This window comes from Gopherus flavomarginatus, chromosome 2 (assembly GCF_025201925.1).
Source record: "Gopherus flavomarginatus isolate rGopFla2 chromosome 2, rGopFla2.mat.asm, whole genome shotgun sequence".
Taxonomy (NCBI): Eukaryota; Metazoa; Chordata; order Testudines; family Testudinidae; genus Gopherus; species Gopherus flavomarginatus.
Genome location: NC_066618.1, coordinates 181,624,412 through 181,646,741, shown reverse-complemented (window position 1 = coordinate 181,646,741; position 22,330 = coordinate 181,624,412).

The window sequence follows — 22,330 nt, the reverse complement described above, 5'->3', positions numbered from 1 at the left end:
TGTTTAAGGTTTTCCACAGGGGATAAGGGGGTTGTAGTTAAAGTGCACAATAGTTTAAATCATAACTGATTTTCATATAAAAAATATCTCCAATTTTAGAAAAAATGTTAGCACCTTAATTTCCTTGGGCATGACCTCTGGTGTTGCATGAGCAGCAATACACAAGGGCTTGTGGAATGTGTATCTGTCCCAGATCTACCTATATGTATGTAGAAATGAAAGTGTCCACTTTGTTCAGGGCAAAAGAAGCTAACAGGAAATGTATGGCAGCCATCTTTGATGTGGGTAACATTGACTAAATTTGCACTACTGGAAATACTAAAATGGGAACAACTCAATATCTGTAGTGAAAATATACATAGAATTAAAGAGGAAAAAGCAGCTGTAAGTTAGATAAAAGTCTGAAGGAAAACAATATACAAGAATAACTAGGAAAAATAATAACCATTACTTTTTAAAATGCCAAAACACTCATACATACACAGAGCAACATGGCATTCTGATTACCCACTTTCCAATTTAATCTCCACGAGGATGGCAAAGTTACTTAGGAATGGACAAGCAGATTCAGAAGTCTGTTAGATGGGCTTGAAATTAGAAGTCTAAAATGGCAAGATGTATATATGCTACATCAAGTGGGTGAAGAGGTGGTTTTTATGATTCACGGCCTAAAATAAATCTGGCAGAGACAAAGATCTCCTTAAAAAGCCCTTTGTCTCCTAATTGATAAAGGAGATAAGGTGCCGCCTTACTCTTCTGTGCCCGCTATCTGTATCATGAACTCAGAGCAGTGGTGTGAGCAACTTACACTGGCCCATTGCCGCTGCATGGATGGTCAGGGATTGGGTGGAATATTGACTCCCGCTCCATCAACATGTTGGACAGCACAGTTGAAGCAACATGAAGGGGAAAGTAATCTGTACTAGGCAGAGGTCTCACACAGAGTTTTTCCCCACCACGACCCCCTGGAGGAAATGGACACAAGGAACCATACTGTGCCTCTGAGTCATAGTATGATACCATATCTGAACCTAGGGTAGTACAGCTATGTCCTGACCCGTACACAAGGCTCATGGCAAAGCCACAAATGAGCCCTTTGATTGTGAAATCAAAATTCAAATTCTGCAAAAAGTATTCATGGATCAAGTGTCTCAAAACAACTCTCAGCAAGCAGTGCTTGCACTGGACTGACCTTTGGATATTGGGTAAGCTATGGAAGTAGCTGAGTTAGAGTTTCCTGAGCATGGAAAACAATGTACACTCTGTGTGCATGTGAAAGGTACACACAAGATAATAGTCCCAATAGGCCAAGTCTCCAGAATTAAAATTGGTTTTCAAAATACCTGCAAATGTCTTGGATTGTACCTCTACCCAGGATACTCAGCTTAACCAACAATACGAAAAATGTAGTTTTTCTTGCCATATTTATGACTTTGTGGCACAATGCCTAAGATGGCAGATTCAAACTCAATTCAGGACAAAGGAAAGTCATTTATATGGATAAGGCAGATGTACAGACCGGATGCAAGAAATTCCAAGATGGGCCAGGCAATGGCTATAGGAGAAGACAATACTTACCCAGATGAAGCTGAGCACAATTCATCATTCAGTGACAATTTATGACTTGTCACTATTGCACTGCCTGAAAGTGAGAGAGAGAGAGAGAGATCTCTAAAGCTTCACTAGCAGTATTATATGGAGTATGTGCCAACTTTTTCCACATGTGCAAAACAAGGATGCTATAAAGAAGAAACTGGAAGCCAAACTGAAGAAACGATAAGACTGTAACAAACAGAAGCAAGACTTTGGGCAATTGCCAACTAAAAAGGAAGTGACTGGGGAGACAGAGGGAAACTCTCCAGAAGGTAAAGAAAGAAATACATGGATATACAAAAAAGAAGAGTATGAAGATTTTAAAATATGTAGACTCAAAATGCAAGTGGAGTTCTGATGGCAAAGAGAAACAAAGGAAAATTAGAAGTGCTTGTTGGATGTGCATTAACAGTACAGCAGAAATGAGAAGACAAGTACATCCTGTCATCCATTCTGGGTCATTCTGACACACCATAAAGGAAATGAAGCAAGCTCTTCCTGAATGAAAGTTGCACAAAATAACAGAAACGGAGTCTATTAGTTCATCCACAGAAGCTTTCAAATGCTGTCTATTAAGTAGCGTCTACTGGATCTCTGTCTAGAAGCCAGGGTATTCACAACTATTTTAATATCTATGATGGGTGAGGAAATAGACTTTTGCTGGAATCTGTCCCACATACAGGGTTTAATATCACGACACTGTATAAAGTACTGTGGGTTCTTGGACTGTTTAATGCCCAATTCTCTGAGGTGCTGACAGCACTCAGCTCCTACATACTTCAGGGAGCCAGCTCCTACATACTTCAGCATCTCACACAACTGGATACCTGATGACTACAAGCCTAAATATTGTGTCTTATCCATCAGAAAGAAGAGTGACACCTACTAAATCATTAGTACTACCTCCTGCAACACTTGTTATCTCTTGGGAGGTCTCCCACTCCAGCCCAACAATGTTTTGTATTTATAAGATCACAGCTACACATACATGTACAGGGCTATGTAAGTGTGTGCAACTATACATTTTGTTACATTTTTACTAGACTATAGTGAACTGGTCTTTAACACGTAACATTATTTTAGAGCTATTCGCTGCCATCTGAAAAAATTGAAAGCTGAGGCTTTCAAAAAAACAGCAACCCACAAACTTCATTCAAACTTATTGCTAAAGATCAGATCAGCTTAGTGCTTCTTCTTAGTTGTACATCATCCTGTATGAAGCTATCTCAACTAAATATGACAAAGTGTATCAGGCATAAGGGGTTCAGGAAGAAAAAAGGAGAAATATCAGTGAGATGATGCAGTGTAAACCAAAAAAAATGTGTTGTTGGCATTCTTTTGCCAAGTGTGATACAAAAAAAATCTATTTCATATAAAAAATGAATAGATAGAAATTAGAATGTTGCCAATTATAGTATTTGTGAATCTAGCTATAAAGTATGAAGTAGTACAGTTGGATTATCAGTCAACAATAAGGTAGTTTGTCAGACGGTGTATAGTAATATCATAGAAATGTTATCAGCTTTGAGTACATTTGATCCTGCCATAAATAAAAGACATCATTAAATGATTATAAAAATACTAATTCTTTTATTCAGAATCACACAAGTCTTGTTTTTAAAGAAATGCTGGATTACAATGTACAAAAAAATGTGATGCTGATTACCCATGTTTACCTGTTATTCTGGAAAATCTTTTTAAAATGATTAAGACTGTAAAGGTTGATTCTCTTTATTCATCTCACCCAATAATCTAGTATGAAGCAGGTCTCCTGAATTAAATTATAACTTCTCAGAGTGTGAGAGGAAATGTTATTGTTTGTTCTGTTACTGTAGATTAATAAATGTACATTTTCCTATGTGCCTTGTGAAAACAGAGCACGGAATAAAGGTTATTATGATGGCACAGATAATTCACTCTGAAGATATTTATTTTGTGTGTGTGTGAAACAATGAAGTGTAATGATAAGTGCAGTGTTACACTACCAGCTAGCAATGAGGAGGCCAAATCAGCTGAATAAAGATGGTTGACTAAAACAAGAGTTTGCACTCATGTTACAAATATTGCATAGTAAATATTTCATATGTGAGAATGTGAAGAAATAGTCCAGAAGGATAAAAATTTAACATGAAATGAAGTATCAGAAAATTGGAGAACCTAAATGAATTCAAATATCTGCAAGTGCAATGAATAGAATACAAATCAGAAAAGCTAAAAAATAGCTTAATATTTCTACACTGTTCAGGAGAATACAGCCAGGAAATGTACAATGTTCACTTATGAAGTGCCTTAAATGGATATTTTTTGTCAAAATTTGTAAGAATTATTATAAGATAGTTGTTATGGTTTTGGACCATTTGTTAAGTGCTCACAATAAAATGCAGAGTAGACATCTGATTAGTTTGCCACAATTCTCTGAACCCTGTCCAAAAACTCTTAAGAACATCTTCTAGACAGCATACACTTTGTGATACACTGAAAGGGATTATAAATAATGAGGCAAGATGAAAATTATTACAAAGGTAAAACTAATGCATTGGCTTGTGCCACTTACTTGTATGTGCACACTGATCTCCAGTGAATGGAATGGACTGCTTACTGCAGTGTTCTTTCACCTTCCTCTGAAGAATCTGATACAGGCCACTTGCAAAGAAAGGATACTGGACTAGATGAGGTCCTCAGGTCTGATCCAAGATGGCAATTCCAATGGTCCAATGTACTTACACCTGCTCTAGTGTACAATTATAGTTTATAATTCTATCATGCTTTAGTGGTTGGCCTAAAAGGATGCTGCTGCAGTTAATTTTTCCTAACAACAATTCGCCATTAGCCTACACAGTAGATTTTTATGTTTTTGTAGCTAAAGATTCTGAGCCATAGACTTCTCTCTCTGTGTTACACAACTTCACTGACGTCAACTGCAGTGGGAGTGTATGATGTTCAGCACCTTACAGGATCTGGTCCTGAGAGCTTAATGTGCAGACTGGCCTCAGCTCCCACTGACACTATGGTTAAAACATGTCTGTCAACATTTAGGTCCAAATTCTGCCCTGACCTATATCCACTGCAACTTCACTGAAGTTGGTGGTATTTTCAGGAGTGAAAGTTAGGGTGCAACTTCTGTATTAACTTTACATACGCATGTTCATATACACACAATACCGGCATTACAAAAACAAATTAAATTAAAGGTATTATGTAGATTGGAAATTTTATTACACATGAACTACATAACAAATTTCTATTGTATAGTGAGTGAGTTAAATCTTTCCACTAAGGGCTGTAAGATACTTATCCCATGTGCATACACATTCCAATTTTCAGACTGTAGGCACTGTATTGTAAAATAACAAAAATAAGCAAGGCTGGTTTTAGTGCACTGCTACAGACTAGGGACCGAATGCCTAGGCAGCAGTTCTACAGAAAAGGACTCATAGACTCATAGACTCCAGGACTGGAAGGGACCTCGAGAGGTCATCGAGTCCAGTCCTCTGCCCTCATGGCAGGACCAAATATTATCTAGACCATCCCTAAAACCCCTAGGGGTTACAGTGGACGAGAAGCTGGATATGCGTCAACAGTGTGCCCTTGTTGCCAAGAAGGCTAGCAGCATTTTGGGCTGTATAACATGGGGCATTGCTAGCAGATCAAGGGACATGATCATTCCCCTTTATTCAACATCGGTGAGGCCTCATCTGGAGTACTGTGTCCAGTTTTGGGCCCCACACTACAAGAAGGATGTGGAAAAATTGGAAAGAGTCCAGCGGAGAGCAACAAAAAGGATTAGGGGGCTGGAGCACATGACTTATGAGGAGAAGCTGAGGGAACTGGGATTGTTTAGTCTGCAGAAGGGAAGAATGAGGGGGGATTTGATAGCTGCTTTCAACTACACCTCTATCCCAGTATAACACAATCTGATATAACACAAATTCGGATATAACGCCATAAAGCAGTGCTCAGGGGTGGGGGTGGGGGTGGGGGTGGGGGACTGTCCACTCCGGCGGATCAAAGCAAGTTTGATATAACGCGGTTTCACCTATAATACGGTAAGATTTTTTTGCTCCCGAGGACAGTGTTATATCGGGGTAGAGGTGTACCTGAAAGGGGGTTCCAAAGAGAATGGATCTAGACTGTTCTCAGTGGTACCAAATGATAGAACAAGGAGTAATGGTCTCAAGTTGCAGTGGGGGAGGTTTAGATTGGATATTAGGAAAACTTTTTCACTAGCAGGGTGGTGAAGCACTGGAATGGGTTACCTAGGGAGGTGGTGGAATCTCCTTCCTTAGAGATTTTTATGGTCAGGCTTGACAAAGCCCTGGCTGGGATGATTTAGTTGGGGATTGGTCCTGCTTTGAGCAGGGGGTTGGACTAGAACCTCCTGAGGTCCCTTCCAACCCTGATATTCTATGATAGTAATCAAATAACAGTAAAATATAAAGTGTCACTTACAGTGGTTACCATTCAAAAGCCAGTATTCATCTGGAGATACCACAAAATAACTGGATAAATGTTGACTGTTAAAATGAAAAATCACTACATTGAGCTCATTAACATTTTTCAAATTCTTGCCTTTAGTTAGATCCCATATAATCGAAATTTTCTGAATCAGGACTGCGGAGTTGGCCTCAAAATGGGAAGACTGAATTTCATGTATAGCTGGGGGATAAAAGAAGCATGAATTTACAACCAAATTAAGAGAAACATATAATTATACGCGTTCAAAATAATCTGAATATTTTTAAAGCAACACATAGCTTGGAGGCAGTAGTAGTTTGGAGGATACAGCTGCTTATGTTCATGCCCAGCCACTTTGCTGAACAGCAGAAAAGGCGGCGGGGGGGAGGGAGGATTTTAACTGTATATTTAAAAATTAAATATTTGATTTTAAAATGACATTAAAGAATGCAGAATATATGAATGTGACTTTGCATTTCTTATTATAGCCATAATTATGGGTCTGTTCGCTTTTCCATTACAAATCTTATTTTAAAATGTTTTATAACCAGCCATAAAATTTCACTCCAGGATGGAAATTGACAACACAAGGGCTCAGCCTGGAAGCAAACTAGAGTTTTGCTGTTGTTTGTTTTTAATTTAAAATGCTCAAAAATAAGTTAGGCCATGAATAAGCAAGAGGACAAAACTTAAAAGTTTCTGTTCCATGTGCATTTTGCTATTGTATAACTAATAAAGAGCTTATGGGTCTGAATTTCCTCTCACTTCAGACCAGTTTTATGCTGGTGAAACTTCAGTGACTTCAGTGAAGTTACTCCTTAATTACACCAGTGTGAAAGGAGAATCACGACCTATGTTTTATAAAATAAAATACTGCACTAACTAAATTGCATATACAACATATGGTACCGCCCTGCTGAAATTAACTTAAAACCCCCCCTCTCTCGCTGATTCTGGAACAATAGTTAACCAACAAACACCACTCTGAAATGTTGCATTTTCCTGATAATAGTGAGAGACCCATATATGCTAATACAAAACAAATAAAAATATCAAGCCATAGTGACATGCATTGTTGCTATATTGATTTGTTAAAGATATGGTGAAGGCCGGGGAGTCCAACTTTGCAAAAGACAAAAAGAAAAGAAAAAAAATACCAAGATTCTAAGAATAACTGAAGAGCCTAAACATTCCTACGTGTCTTGTTAAAATAAAAGAAGCCAGAAAATTCTGTTAAGGCTTACTGAGGTCACCATTAACAGATTTAAAGTTTGGCTCTTGCAACTAAATGTTGCCAAGGCATTCCTTCTCCTTAGCAAAGTAATACCGTGGAATCCGCTAATAATGTTAAATTACATGAAAATGCAAAATTGTAAAGATTTGAATGCTGATCATATTTTGTCAGATGTAGCTGAGGTAATTGCAGAGATCTCAGAACAGTGCATGACATTATATACTTCGTTGTTGCTGTATTGTTTAAGCTCACTGGGGCTATTCACATGCTTGAAGTTAAGCATGTGCATAAGCCTTTGCAGGATTGAGGATTTAGTTGTTCCAGACTTACACTTGTGTAACTCCTTTTTTTCAGCGGGGTACTCCAGATTTACAGTGCAACTGACAGTGGATTGGCCCAATTATATCGGTTGAGTATAGGAACTCAGCCTTGGAATTTCAGTCTTAAATGGGCATTGTCTATGCTGAGATATCAAAAAAATCTGACTTACCTACTGTATAGTGCTTCATGAACACAAATGAACACTTGTTCTTAACACAACCTGCATTCTCTCCTGCACATGCTAAGTGCAGGCAGTAAAATGAAATTTAAGAATTCTGCTCCTTAAAGCTTCAAAAGATAATGCGGCTGTGATGTCAGCAGGTACTTTATGCACAGGTCTGAATGGCGTGGACAGATGTATTGGGGAAGAGCTGTTATCCTTTCACGTATGCACTCATTTGTGGACAGGCACTCATACTCACTAAACTGAATTCATGAACAAATAAAGGTTAACAAGCACTCCCACTGACTCTGAGCCTAGGATCAACCTCTAGCTAGATCAAAGCTAGCTTAGTATGTCTACACTTGCTGAAGTTGCACTGCCATTTGCAGTGTAGTCATACCTTACAATATGCTGAGACACAGTAAAGGCTGTGTTGGTTATTTTATTTTATTGTAAACAGCATGAAAACTCTACCTTGTCTTCCTCATTCATGTTGTGGTCAAACTTTCTCATCATTTTTATAAGTTATAACAAAGCAGTCACTTACAATGATATTTGCCAACAGGCAGGGATTGGTTTGGATACTGAGGCCTATAACTCTATTCTTAATTTTACTCTTGTCTTTATGAGAGCTAAGGAAAAAACCTCAAGCAACTCCCATTTGACATAGTTTACTGTGAAAATATACAGAACCAGTGGTATGTATACAGAACCTTGGCTTTCCATCAAGATTTAAGATTCTAAATACACATTATTTTAAAATAGTGAAATTGAGCTGTCAGTGCTAAGAACCTCAATCCCAACCATACATAAGAACTGTATATTACTGCTACTGTAACCAACCAGAGAAGTATAGGTAGTTTTAAAAAAACAAGCAAACACAACATCTTGAAGAAGCACTGTATATCAAACAAAAGCAAGGCCAGTAATGAAGATCTGGAAATCTAACCAGTGAAAAGATGCCAAATTGATAGAACCACAATGCTTTTCTGATGTAGTCACCAGCCAGTGATTCATGATCACAATAAAGGATTTTACCGGAAAATCTCAGATCACTAAACCCACAACCCACCAAATTATTTCACTGAGGGTTTCAGAAAAGGAACGTTGTTAGGATTAGGTTTTCAAACCAGCCTCAGATCAGCCTTTACATTTGCGTATCAAAATTTATGGACAATTTTGGAGCACTTGGCCAAACTTGGATTTTGCACAGAAAGTTGGATAGTTCTGCATAAGAGGACCGGACAAAAATGTTGTTTAAATGCAAAAAATCAGAGTTGCGGATGTGAAGAATATTGGGTGCCCAAAGGTGCATATGCAGTTAACTTATCACATTGATTTCGAGGTTCACGTAACAATTTTTGAAAGTGGGTGAAATGATGAAGTAAAATTATTTTGATGAAGTTCACCCTACTTTTATAGAGATAGTTCTCATTGTCTAGCACAGCTGTACAAATACTACAAAATAACATTCCTGAACATTTTTCCCAATTAAAAAAATCATAAATTTCTTTTAATGGCATTTACAACCCTTTTAATGTGTTTCCTACTAACATTTTCATATGAGCAATATTTCATACGGAAATGAAAAAGTCTTGTAAATACCCATGCACAGGTGCTGACACAAAAGATGCCCAAAGATGACCATCTTAAATCAGTTTGTAAAAGTCTCCATAGCCAATCAGAAAGAAGCAATAATATCCTGTGATGTATCACAGGCCATGAATAACAAACAAGGAGATGAAGACACAAGTCAAAACAGTTAGTTTGAAAACAAATTATAGACTTGTACATGTTTCCTTAAGGTGTTCTGAACAATTTCAAATCAAGATCAAATTCAAAGACAAAAAAGGGTTATATTTTCTGACTGTATTATTCACCCCACATATGTCATTCTGTTGTCAAATAATACTTTTTTCTCCAAGTACGATCAAAAAGTTCAGAAGGAGAACGTCATCTGAGTTTTTCTGACAATTCCTTTTTCTATTCCCCAAACTGAAAACATAGGAAGTTGACATATTTAGCTCTAGCCAGTTCATTTCATGTTTGATAATTTTCCCGAGTTTTACTGTATGTATGTTACCATATATGTCTCAATATGTATTTAAAAAAAAAAAGAAAGGGAGAAAAATCATTTTGTTTCAAATAATGAGCATGTGCACCTTTTTGCCTCAGGCCTTCATACACAATTTAGCCAGAAAGCCAGGGCAGATCATGATTTAGCTTTTGACATCTCTTGCCTTCAGGCCAGGAGAGACTAATACAGATTTCTGACTCTGAGCACACCATGGAAAAAAAAAGTGTGAGAGAGAGGCCTTTTATTGACTAAATGATAAAGAGGTTTGTAATGATAAATAACAGTCATTTTATTGTGGAATTCCCCAGAAAAGATGCATTCGGCAGTGTCTGAAGAAGCCTAAAAAGCCGAAGCTGGTTCCCCATGGATCCGAACCTGCTAAGCTCCAATGCTCCTGGGCAGAAATAGAGGTCACGAATTGCATAGGACCCACACTATTAAAACTGCATAAGTACAATATATAATCACTGCTGCACCAAAGCTAGTTAGCACTAAGAGGATTAACTGAAGGTTGCTTTTGGGTTTCTCTCCTTCCCCCCTTCTCCAAGTCTGTGTCTGACACAATCATGGTGTACACCCAGATTGCTCGAGAATTCTCTGCCAGCTTTGATCGATAGTTTAATTGTAAACTTTGGGAGCAATAATGGATAATTCAGCTTGAACCGTCCATTATGAGCCAAGTTGTCAAGGACAGAGCCTTCAAAATTAAACAAGAGTTAGGTAATATTATTACATTTGTACAGCTCACCTACAGTTAAATTCCATTTATAAATACTGTTTTGACAACGTATGGAGTTCAATAAACACAGGCCCAGGTGGGTTGAGTGGGGAAGAAAGGAAGAAAAAGAGTAAAGAAGCTGAAGCCAATTGCCATCTCTTCTGGAAAGGTTTTTATTTTAACTTAAAGTGCTACAACAAATAAAAGAAGGGTGTGAATACAAAATGGAACCACTTAGTAAGAATGGGGTGATATTAAGTAAAGAAAAATTCAGACTAAATGTCCAGAAAAATTCCCTAATGGGATAAGTTCCTCTAGGAAATGCTGCAGTCACATTTAAAATTGGATTGGATTCAGTACTAGAGAAAATATTGTAAGCAATAATCCTACATAAGAAGAGCAATGTACAATAAACTAGCTCTTTTCCATCTAATTTTTATGGCTATAGAATTTTCTTCTGCTCACTCAATATAATTGCCTTTCTACTCTGAAAGTTGATTCGGTAAAAATGACATGGACACTGATCCTGCAAACACATACATTCATGCACCACATGAGCAGAATCACAACGGGTTCTAATTGTATCATGTTGATTTTCACAACAAATTGGTTCCATTTATACACCAGCTAAAAAGATGATTTGATTTGGTTTCTCCTAACAGCCAGCCTTGCAATAAATCTGAGATCTAAAAGTCAAGCTGGGTTCTGGTCTGTTTACACATCATCACTCGTAACCCCAAACCTACAACTGAATAACTTTAGGCTAGTAGATTCTGCCTAGCTTTTTACATGGACGCATATCAGTGTGGGGGAGGAAGAGGTAGCAGGAGGACTGTAATAGTTTTCCTGCTCCATCAAAGACCATCAACTTGCATAAACCTCTGCATCGGGGCGGCTCTAGGCACCAGCAAAGCAAGCACCTGCTTGGGGCAGCCCATTTGCAGGGGCGGCATGGGAGCTGAGAATCAACAAGGGGCTCTGGGAGCTGTAGTTACTTGATTAGCTCCCTGCCTACAGAGCCAGCCCTGGAGCAGGGAAAGAACTACATTTCCCAGCATTCCCTTGGCCACTACCAACTGGAAAGGAAGGAGGGGGACGTCATGCGGCAGCATGCTGTGAGTGCTGTGAATGGTAGGGAGACCGTATTTTAACATTCAAAAAACAGGACACACCAGGGGGAGGGAAGCCCCAGCTTGCCACCATCCCCTCCCTCTGACTGCCCCCCCCAGAAACCCCAAGCCATCCAACCGCCCCCCCGTTCCCTCTCCCCTGATCAGCCCCTCCCGGGACCCCTGCCCCTAGCTGCCCCCAGGACCCCATCCCCTATCTAAGCACCGCTGGTCCTTGTCCCTGATTGCCCCTCCTGGGACCCCTGCCCCTAACTGCCCCCCAGGATCCCACCCCCTAAGCCTCCCTTCTCCTTGTCCCCAACTGCTCCCTCCTGAGACCCCCCCAACTTCCCCCCAGGACCCCAACCCCTACCTGTCCCCTGACAAACCCCTGGGACTCCCATGCCTAGCCAAGCGCTGCCTGTCCCCTGACTGCTCCCCCGCAACCCTGACCCATCTAACCCCCCCTTCTCCCTGCCACTGACTGCCCCCCCAAACCTCTGCCCCATCCAATCCCCCCCAGCTCCCTGTCCCTTGACTGCCCCCCCCCCGGAACCCGCTACCCCTTCTCCAACCCCTTAGCCCCCTTACCGTGCCACTCAGACCAGCGTGTCAGGCTCCGCGCAGCTCCAGACACACTGCTGCATACATGCTGCCGTGCTCCCCCACTGAGCCCACAGCCCCACCCCCACCCCAGCACCTGCCTTCCAGATTTGAACACCTCAGAATTCAGGAGTGCTCAAGATCAGTTTGGGCAGCTGTTACTTCATTTCTCCCAAATCAAATATACTGATCCACTGTAACTTGCTGTAGAAAAAGTAGGATAAAATTGAGCAAGAAATGCTTCCCAGTGGTTATCAGGACTGGAGTTGCTATTTTCAACAGCCATTGCCTTTTTCTTGTTTGTTTGTTTGTTTAAAAGGAAGACAATGATATTGCATTGGCAAATTCCCCATAGAAAGAAAGAGTGAAACAAAAGAATAACGAAGGCACCTCCACTTTTCCTCATTTATGGAGGACAGTCTTATAATATGCATCCAGATATCCTCCAATCACACATGCTGAAAATTGTTCCACTTTACTGCAGCTCTGTAACCATATGGGAACCAATCCTGTCTGTGTTTTGTCCACATCCAAAATTCCTGCTGAATGAACCACCCTGGGAGCGAGTTACCAGTGACCCAGGGCTGCGGCGGAAGGAAGGTGCAGGTGGTGTGGGGGAGAGCCCAGGGCTGGGGCAGCAAGAGGTGGGGGAGGCACTGGTGGGGGGTGAGGGGGGAGCCCAGGGCTGGAGTGGCAGCGGGGTGGGGAGAGGGCACTGGTGGGGGGGGAGGGGGAAGCCCAGCACTGGCGCGGCAGGGTGTTTGTGTTTGGGGGGGGGAGAGCCCAGCGCTGGGGTGGTAGAGGTGTGTGGGGAGGGAGGGAGAGCCCAGCACTGGGGCGGCAGGGTATGTGTTTGTGCGGGGGGGAAAGCCCAGCACTGGGGCGGCAGTGGCTGTACGGGGGCGAGGGGGGAGCCCAGGGCTGGGATGGGGGGCAGCCAAAATTTTTTTTGTTTGGGGTAGCAAAAAACCTAGAGCCGGCCCTGCTCTGCATCCTCCCCGTAAGCTTTTAAGGGAGGAGAGATATGGTGAGGACTAGGATTTATGTCTTGAGGACTAGGGTTTAGGACCAGGGACATTTTGGTCTTGTTGCTTTCTCTGGTTTTGGAGGAGGTAGTGGTGTTACTTTCGTATTTTAATGTATAATATACGGAAAAGGCACCTACAACCCTAGATAGGTGATTTTTTAATGTCTTATTTGTATAAACCTACATAAATAGTATTCTTTTTAGGATTTTTCACCACACAGCAAGAACACTACCCAGGTAAGCAATCATGAGGTCCATGTGTGATCTGAAAAAGGAGCAAAGAGGGAAGGAAAAAGTGAAGGGGAAATTTCCTGAATGAGCCAAAAACATTTTCAGAAATTAAACAGTTTGAAAAAAGATCCAAGATTGTATAGGTCTGACTTGCAGGACCCGAATTTACTGCATTTGGCAGATAAAAACAGATGACATTAACCTTAGCAGCTGCATAGAGTATATATTTTCACTACGGATAAACTGCTGTTGCACAATTTCTGTAACATAAGCCTCTCAAAATTCAATTCATTGATGGCAGATATGCAAGTAAGCATGAAACGCCATCTCTTTTATTATCAAAATATATTTGTGATGACTAGAAAAACATCATCCCTCTGCTTTGGATGGGAATTCTCTTATCTCCTTACAGTATCTTCAGGCTGTGTTCCTGTAAAGGATTTCTTGCTCCATCTGTAATTATTTTTCTGTGGAATGATATGGGGTGGGTATTTTACATATATTGGTGTCATAAAGATACAGGCTGAGGCTTTATGGCCTTTATGCTACATGTTTCTCTTCTGGGGATGAAGCAAGTGAAGACCTAGAGGACAACTCACTCTGCCCACATTTAAATTCTCCTTACAAGCATACAGCTGGCCAATCCTCAAATAGACAGGCTGTGAGACAGATCTGAGAATTCTTGGTTAGAAAATACTGTTGCATGAACCAAATCCTCATAGCCTTAAATCTGTTTGGTAAATCATAGCCCACAAGTGATTTTCTTGACTATAGTAGGATTATTTGTGGAGTAAGGCATTATTCAATATTGACAAGACTACTAAAATCTGGCCTATGCTGGTAAGGCACATATCTGACCTCACAGAGAAAATTGCATACTGTACAAATGAAAATAGGTCTGTCTGGATGAACATGGACATAAGAGTTTAGATTTTCCCTTATTATGTATAAAATGAAGATAAAGATACAAACTGAATATTTGGTGTTAGGACTTAAAGAGGAAGGATGTAGGGGCTAGCCTACTACTCAGGGCTCAGTTCCTTGCTACATCACAGACTCCACATGTGCAGGCTAGCCATTTCATCTGTCTGTGCCTCATAACCCCATTTTACAGATGGGGAAAATAGCTGTGCCTTATCTCACAGAGGTGTTGTGAAGACATAGGCATTAAAGATTGTGAGGTACTCAGATACTATGGTGATGGGCACCATAATAGTACCAAAGATAGAAAGAATTTTGCATTTTGAGTTGAAATTATGTAAATAACATATGTAAAAGGTGATGCCTGTGGGGGTTTGATAACACATTTCTTACTTTCTACCAGTTTATACATTGCTATAAATCTGAATATTCAAATCAAACTATTCTTAGTTAAATCCCTCCAGAACCAATTTCTCTCTTTCTTCTCCTATCAAGGTCTACTTATGGAGTTCTGTATAGATGGGGTCTATTAAAAAAATGAATTTAAGAAGTAAGTAAAGATCCAGAATAGGGTTGTACTCGTTTAAAATAAAGGTTGTTTTCTTTGTACTGTTGGTGACAAATATTTTTGCAAAACTTTTAACCTGATCAAATAAACAGGCAAAGGAACATGCAGTGTAGTTGTTTCTTCCTAAATAGTGCAAAAAAGTGTTTAAGCATTTTTTCTTAATAAAGGAGCCTGCTGGGGGAAAGAGTAAGCTAAAAGGGTCATTATTGACAAGATGTATCTACTTTAAAAGATTTTTATGCAACATATTGTATTGCATGTAAAAATTGGTATGGTCCAAAATATTTTACCATGGTAACAAATTAAGGTGGAATTGTCTTCATAAAAATAAGGTGGAACATCCGCTTGGCCTAGTTACCATAGTGACTGACATACAGTTCAATCCATTAAATTGTGTCTTGTGGTCATAAGCCATCAACCTGTGCTCAGCAAACTAGGGGAAGTGGTTAACATCCCTTCAGAATCCAGGCAATGATATGCTATTTAATGATTTAATAAATGTTGTAGATTTTCTCCTCCCATTCTTGAGAAGTAGATTAACAGAAGTGCATAGTGTCTGAAGTAAAAAATGAGCTGTATAAATAAGCAAGGCCCTTTCAGTCAAGTGAGGGTCAGTTTTGTCTGTCCATTTGGATCCATTTTACTTTGCATTAAACTGATAGACCTAAATCACCATAAGCTGTCTGAAAGATCCCAATTCACTTTAATGTCTCTTCTTTCCCTGCTTCCTGGGGAAAGCCGTCGCTCGAAAGAGTGACCTCCTGCCTCCTTTTCCCTGATGTGCCAAATCCCTGAAATTCACTTCTATCACAAAGCTCGATGTAACCGTAATGAAAAGACATGCAGAACCAATCTGCCAAAGATAAGCAGGTCTTAATATATAGTACATATATGCACATTCCACACATGGAGCAGTGCAATTCTCATCAGAAGCTCTGTGTTACTTGCTGGAACCTAACTATATAGGGATATTTCTCTGATCTTTCAGATAATTCATTTATCTCTTGCTTAACATGCTGTAGATGTCTTCATCCCAGTCACAGATGCAGCTGGAGATTTGAGGGTTTTGGAAATTATTTTATGGGCATAATTGTGTTGCTCTCTCTCAGTGTGCCTCACATTCATCTGAAATGCTCTAACTCAGATTTCCAATTGCAGATTCTCTCCCCACTCCCCTTTAATTCTCCTTGGCTCTCAATAGTGTTTTTACACAAGACTAATTTCCTCTTGGTAAATCTGATGAAAGAATAAAAATACACATTTTTGGTAGAGATATAATGTTCATGTGGGCATCCAGCCATCCATTTCAGAAAGGGTGTGGGGGAAGATTCTGCAAACTCTTTAGTTTTCCGTTTGTAGAATAACTTCTTGGCAGATGCTAGCTAATTGATATGCACATTTCCAAGGTCACTTTTTACCAATGTAATAAATGTTTCTTTCTATTCCATTTTTGAATCCTTTTGTTTCCCTGATGCTGATATCTGTGCTACCAGGATGGTGTTTGAAGCTTGGGGACAAGACTCAACCTTTTTTCTAAAGCATTCTCCTTCCTTGAAATGGGTTTTTGTCCCCCTCACAGTGAGTATGTTATAATGGCACATACAGTAGTTTCAGAGGTCAGGAGGCTGGAGTGAGGCTCCTGGGCTGGAAGGAAGCATGCACGCATGTAGCGTTTCCAGAAGGCAAGGTAGCTACAAAAGGTTGTGGCAAGCTGATGAGTGGAGATACTCCAATGAAAACAAAACACAAAAAGATACATGGCGTGTAGATTCACTCTTTGCTAGGTTTCTTGGATTTAAAGTGGCATATTTTTCAATGGCACTCACCTTTGACTTAACTCCACTCCCATTGTAGCCAGTGGTAAAACGCCTATTGACTTTAATGAGGGGAAAGTTAGGCCAATGCTGAGTGCTTTTGAAAATTCCACCCAAAATATCCTTATGTTCAGGCAAGATACACTCATGCACACAAATAACCAGTTCCATCCAGTGTTCAGGGGTTCTCACCCTCAGACAGTTTTCATAGCTCAGGCAGGACCAAGATTTGTTAGAAGAACAATCTAGCAGGAAGTCTACTCAATCTGGCACTCGGCTCCAGATTCCCCATTGATAATGTTAGAACACTTCTCACTAGCTGGTGCTACAGAAAAAGGACAGGGCTCCCCAATGTGATCGTTACAAGAGGAACTTTTTGTTCATTTATTTTTTAAGTGGAGAAATATTCCCTCCCAAGTTTGTTTTCATTAGTGACAACTAGTGGTAGATGGAACTCAGGACTCCTGGCCAAACACTCTGCTCAGAGGCAGGCACTCCTAACTGGAGGGAATTTACCATTCTTTTGTTGTTGCTCTTTTTCAGCCATTCAAGGGTCAGAATGTCATCTGCTAGGCCACGGAATGTTGGCCTCCATGCCCACACAATCCCCAAACTGCTGTTTTTACAAATACAGTGGGCCATACAAATAATAATAATGACATGTAAAATATCAAAGGTGTGTGGCAGCACCTAGAGGCCCCTCACTCCATTGTCCCAGGCACTGTACAAACATACAAGAGAGAGTCCCTGCCCCGAAAATCTTACAATCCAAGTATAAGGCTGTAGGCAACAGAAGGCTACAACAAAGTGATGGGATGCAGGGAGCATAAGGAAAAAAAACGATAACAAAAAGCAGTGTATTGGTTTACAGGAAAGCACAGCTTCAGGATTCAAAAATCGGGTGAGGAAAAGGGGAAAGGAAAGCTGTCCCAATAGGCCCTGATTCAGAAAATCATCCATATTCAAATAAGTAATTAAGCACATGATTAAGGCTTTGTCTACATTAGCAGCAGTATCATGTAGGGGATCTATAGTAGCTACACGCAGCAGTGAAAGGCTCTGACGGGGGGAAGAGAGTAGGGAAAGGTTTCAACGTCAGTTTCAGCAGTCTTTCCCCTTTGCCTTTCCCCCAACTCCGCCCAAGCCTCTCTCTGTGTGGTAGAAAAGGCTCCAGCAGCAGGGAGTCAGCAGGACACTTAGTGTAAACAGGGGAGGCACTGCTTGGGCGCACAGAGATTCCTGTAGGGCACATACCCCAAGATTTTGGCATGTCTTTACTTGCCTAAGCAGTGCCTCACTGACTACTCACTTTATATGCATACCAGGGAAGACATGCCATGTACGTACTCCGTACATCACAGTGAATGTGTGTGCAGTATAGACGTATCCGAAGCATTGTGCTGAATTAGAGACATACTGAATTTCATGATGTACAATATTCAGCATTTCACCAAAACCTTCAATGGTTCCTGCTGACCTTTTACAGAAAAAGTCCTATTGAATTTTATAAAAAATAACACTTCTCTGTTTTTTTAAACCATCTTCTAGAGTTGAATAGACACTTATATTCACTTCTCTAGAATTATATAGGATGGTTCAAAAAACATACACGCAGGTTATCATCTATTAAATGCTTTAGGTTTGTAGACTGATTTCTATAGAAACTCTGGCTTAATCCTTATGAAATTTTGTAGCAGTTCTCTATTAGGTGAGTTTGTAGATCCCAAAGAAAGTAATGTAGTGCATAAGTGATATTCAGGTGTTGTGCTAAACCTCAACTGAAAAAACAACAATCCTCATAGCAATTTCCCCTGCTTGACATTTCCTATCTTTTTCATCAGCCCAAAATAATGAAGTTGCTCTTCAGGAAGCTAAGTAGATGGTTCTGCTAAAAACAAGGTATCAGCCTGTCACTGGAATTTATGTTTCCAATAAGGATACTTAAAACTATATATACACACACATTTTTATTACATATACCTCCAGTAATGCTAATTTCCTTTGCATTATATTTTTACAAAGATCAGTGGGTGAAAGAAAACAAAATGTCGTTCTAAACTTTGGCAACGGCGAGTTCAAAACCCTTTAACAAGGAGCCACTCACAAAAGAGTAGACAATAATTCCCTAATGCTGACACTCGATTCCAGTTCCTGCTGCAATGGCAATTCACCTTTCCAATGTTAAACATGTTTCCATCTACGGGCTGCCAAAAACCAGCATTTACTTTAGAACAGAAATGAACTCACTTCAACGTACAATGGAATTGCTTTTCCAATTCTGCGGGGGTGTTTCTTTACTTGAAAGAAAGCTACTGTATAAAAGACAAGGGAAGTATCTTTGATGTACATGTGGCATTTTTAAATAAAGGCTTTCTCTAACATATTCTCAATTTTACCGAGAAGTAGCAATTAAAGGATTATCAGTTACTTCAAACATGAATACTTTGGATGCTGCTCTTGCCTTGCTTTGTTAAGTTAATAATTATGTTTTAAGCTGCCTATTTTTAAAAAAATAAACTGTAGTTCAGTATTAAGTTAGTGATGTGCAATCACAGAATTGCTTACAAAAGTTCTGCCTTCTGTACTGTAAGACAAGCTACAGCAGCTGGCTGAATAACATGGGGGGGAAAAAGATTTCTCTAGACGTTTCCAGCAAGAAAGAAAGCGAGCATCAGCAATCAATCTCTGAATAAGTGTTTTTAAAAAAGGCAAGGCAAAGTAAATGTGCTTGCTCTTCCACAAAAGTTAGCACTGGATTAGGAAAAAAAACATTTCAAGTCATAAAAACATAATGCAAGTAGAGAATATTCTTTATCAGCCAGACAAAATCTAAATTATTATTTAGGTCTTTATTAATCTGTCTTCTTCAATAAAATAGGTAGAAGGGAATTGTTATATTTTTTAGGAGTAAGATCTTCATCCTCACTCCAGTCACTTTCTGCCACACAAAAGGGCAGGAGCTGACTAAAGGGGCTATAAAACAGCCAGATCCAGCCAGGGGATGTTTCTCCAAGCTCATACAGAAGATCCCCTACTCAGTATTGGCAAGGGAGTGTGCTGAGGGCAGGCCTGAGCATGAGGGGATTGTGTCAAGAGCAAGGCTGCAGCCTGTAGCACTGGGGAGCTATTGGGCAGTGCTGCAGCCCAAAAAGCAATCCTAGGAGGGGGTCCATAATTTACACAGGTCTCCAGGTCTGTCTAAGTTATGCCAGGGAGCTGTCCAGGCCCTGGAGCAGCCAGAATCAGGAGGCCACCAAGATGTCATAAAACCACCTTAGCATCCCTCATCCTGGCATGCAAACTACATATAAAGAATTCTCTTAGCACATCTCACCCTATATATTTATTATATATACTCATTTCATATATAGTCATAGTGTTGGATTTACACTGCTAGCTGTATCCACCAATTTGTCTGCTTCTCTTCACATCTTGCTAACTCATGGAAAACATTCTCCCAGAACTGATCTGCAAGACTGCTGCTACCTTCTCCTTCTTCAAGTCCCTCCTCAAGACCAATTTTTTCAGAGTGCCTACAAGAAAGGCTAGAACAGCTATTCCGTCTTCTTTCCTCCTCTTTTTCCTCTGCCCTGCCCTTCCCAAGATACGTTTTGGTAATAATCACCCACTTGTTTCTTTTAAAAAAAAAGTGTAATGCTGTACACACATGCAGAGAATTGCAAGAAATAATTAAAAAGACAACTCTACCTCCATTTTCAAGAATGGCTAATCATTTAATGTATTTATGCTCACACTTCTGTGAGGTAGAGAACTCCTATTAGTCCCATTTTCAGATGGGGAACTGAAGCACAGAGAGGCTAAATAATTTGCCCAAGATCACACAAGAAGTCTGTGGAAGAGCAGATAATTTTTCCCTCTAGCGGCTATTTATTAGCACATGACTGGCCTGACCTCAAGAAAATTGTATTCTCTTGTTTCTGTGCTGACCATAGTTCTCCCCCGTACATAAAAAGTGAAAGAAATTAAAAACGTAAAGATCTTACGGCAAAATTATCTTGCTGACATCACACATGCAGTCTTTTTTTTTTTGCACTATCAGGGTGTTAAGCACAGACCTTGGCATCAATATATATATTGTGTGTGCATTATGGGTGAGATAACACAATAGCAACAAAAATCAGTAGGTAAGGTAAGGCAAGTTTCATACCACAAAGAGGGCTCCTTTCACCAGGACTTCAATTTTTCCAGCTGAGTCTTCCAAAGCCTTGTTCTTTCTAAAATAAATGCTTCAACCAACTTAATACTTTACACTTGCTGTGTGAGATACAAACCACCGATATCAAAGAAAATATCAGTGCTAGACAAACATAGCTCAGAAAGCCCTACAGCAGTTCTAGTCATAGCTGGAAGACTATGATATAGATGAAATCTGTTTCGCGTGATCATTTGTATACATGGAGTAGAGTATCAGTGCACTGATGACACAGTTTTCTCTCTCTGGCCTAGTACACCCTGCATGTCGAGTCTCTGCGCTGGAGGAACACTTGAAGGATATTGCCAGCTGGATGCTTCAGAGCTATTTCATTCTCATACTCTGGAAGCCAGTAGTATTGCTGTTGGCTAGAGCAACAGTTAAGCAGCTATTTTGCTGTGACCACTGCTTTTTCATGCTAACCAGTTTTGTCTCATAGTTACCTTACACTGCTCCATATGTTATATCCACCTATTGTCTATTAGACTGTAAGCTCATTGGGGCAGGAACCATCTTTTTGTTCTGTGCTTGTACAGGGCCCAGCACAATAGGGTCCTGACCACGACTGGGGCTTCTAGGTGTTACCGCAATACGAGTAATAAATAACTACACATACATTGTCTAAATCTAAAAGAATGAGGATCTCTTTTATCTTTACACAAAGAACATACCACAATGCACTGCAAGTTTTTTATACTAGCCTTGTAAGTCTCTGTATCTACTTTTAATGCTAAGAGTAAATATAATAATGAAAGTGTTATTCTTCTGGAGCCAGCAGAGAAGGAGACAGACAGATGCGGAGAGAGCTGTTGGAAACACAGCTCTCTGCTGTGCTTGCTTTATTGTCCTGGCTGCAAAACTGAAACTAACATGAAGATGAGGCTTTGCACTGGGGGAGGGATGAGCGAGAGCACAGAGCCCCTTGAACATTTAAAGGGACAGGACATCACATTCTGTAACTCTCTTTAAAAAGCTTTCCAAACACATATCTTATCGTTTACATGACTAACCTGAAACATGATATAACCTGACCAAAAGTTGCCAGTGGACTACCACAGATTCTTAATATACAAAGGATTATTCTGCCCTGGAATAGCAACTCACTAACTAAACAACGTATACATTCAGTCACATAACCGGTTTTCACACTCTTTTGAGATAATGTGGTGACGGTGGTGTGGCAACATCTCAAACAATGGAAACAGTTGGAAGTAAGGAATCAGCTGGATCTGGTACCAAAGTTTCTTCCACCACGTTGTCAAAATTAGGAGTTGTCATAAACA